This window comes from Leptonychotes weddellii, unplaced genomic scaffold (genome assembly GCF_054177405.1).
Source record: "Leptonychotes weddellii isolate Sample4059 unplaced genomic scaffold, ASM5417740v2 HiC_scaffold_18309, whole genome shotgun sequence".
Classification (NCBI taxonomy): Eukaryota; Metazoa; Chordata; class Mammalia; order Carnivora; family Phocidae; genus Leptonychotes; species Leptonychotes weddellii.
This window is the reverse complement of record NW_027767666.1, coordinates 2,226-3,800: the sequence shown is the minus strand read 5'-3', so window position 1 is coordinate 3,800 and position 1,575 is coordinate 2,226. Positions and strand designations below refer to the sequence as shown.

Sequence of the window (1,575 nt, the reverse complement as noted above, 5' to 3'; positions counted from 1 at the left end):
TGCTTCTCCCTCTGACCCTCCTCCCTCTCATGCTCTCTGTCTTTCATTCTCTCTCTCTCAAATAAATAAATAAAATCTTTAAAAAAAAAAAAATTAAAAAAAAAAAAGAAGAACTGGTAGCTCAGGCCTCCTCGCCACCGTCACTCGTCACTCACTAACGCCAGGGCCGCCTCTAGCTTGCCAAGCCCAGCCCAAGGAGAAGGGGGGTAATTAAGGAGGTCTTTGTACCATGGCTGGTACAAAGCAGACTGCCTGCAAATGGACCTGTGGTAAAAGCACAGAGGAAGCCAGGGGCTACAAAAGCCGCTCGCAAGAGTGCGCCCTCTACTGGACGGGTGAAGAAACCTCATCGTTACAGGCCTGGTCCCATGGCACTCTGAAATTAGACGTTATTAGAAGTCCATCAAACTACAGACCTGTACCCCTGAAATAAATAATACATTATATGTTAATTAAAAAAATAAGTCCACTGAACTTCTGATCCACAAACTTCCTTTCCAGAGTCTGGTGTGAGAAATTGCTCAGGACTTCAAAACAGATCTGCACTTCCAGATTGTAGCTATTGGTGCCTTGCAGGAGGCAAGCGAGGCCTATCTGATGGGCCTCTTTGGAGACACCAGCCTGTGTGCTATCCATGCCAAACATATAACAATTATGCCAAAAGACATCCAGCTAGCACCTGGCCTATGTGGAGAACGTGCTTAAGAATCCACTATGATGGGGGGCAACCGGGTGGCTCAGTCAGTTAAGCGTCTTACTCTTGATTTCAGCTCAGACCATGATTTCAGGGTCGTGGGATCAAGCCCCACGTCGGGCTCTGCTCTCAGCACAGAGCCCGCTTGTCCCTCTCCCTCTGCTCCTCCCCCCACTTGTGCTCCCTCTCTCTCAAACAAATAAATAAAATCTTAAAAAAAAAAAAGAAACTACTATGATGGGGCGCCTGGGTGGCTCAGTCAATTAAGCTTCCTACTCTTGGCTTCAGCTGGGGTCATGATCTCATGGGTTGTGGGATAGAGCCCGGTGTGAGGCTCCAGTTGCTTGTTGGGGAGTCTGCTTGAAGTTTCTCTCCCTCTGCCCCTCCCTGCATGCTCTCTCTCTCTCAAATAAATAAATAAATAAATCTAAAAAAAAAAAGAATCCACTATGATGGAAAACATTTCATTCTTTTAAAAAAAAAATTCTCTTCTTCCTGTTATTGGTAATTCCGAATGTTAGATATTTTTTCCCCATGGGATTAAAAGGCACCTAAGTATATGACTGCAAGTGGAAAAGTAGGGAGCAGAAATCAGGTATTGGCAGTTTTTCCATTTGTGTGTGTGTGTGTGTGAATTTTTAATAGAAAGGCAGGGACATAAAGCATTAACTCAAGTCAGAATGTTTCAGTGAACATGTTTCAGCAGTTCAACTTTATAACAATTACAAATAAACCTGTTAAGCAGTGGCTGGGTGGCTCAGTCGGTTGAATGTTTGCCTTCTGCTCGGGTTGTGGTCCCGGGGTCCCGGGATTGAGCCCTGATTCAGTCTCCTTGCTCAGTGGGGAGCCTGCTTCTCCCTCTCTCTCCTCCCCTTCCCCTT

The 1,575-nt window shown here is 45.7% G+C and overlaps 1 pseudogene; it reads left to right on the top strand.

The window, feature by feature from the left end:
* The first annotated feature begins 229 nt into the window (after positions 1 to 229).
* Positions 230 to 842, top strand: LOC115941354 (histone H3.3A-like; annotated as a pseudogene).
* The last annotated feature ends 733 nt before the right edge of the window (positions 843 to 1,575 follow it).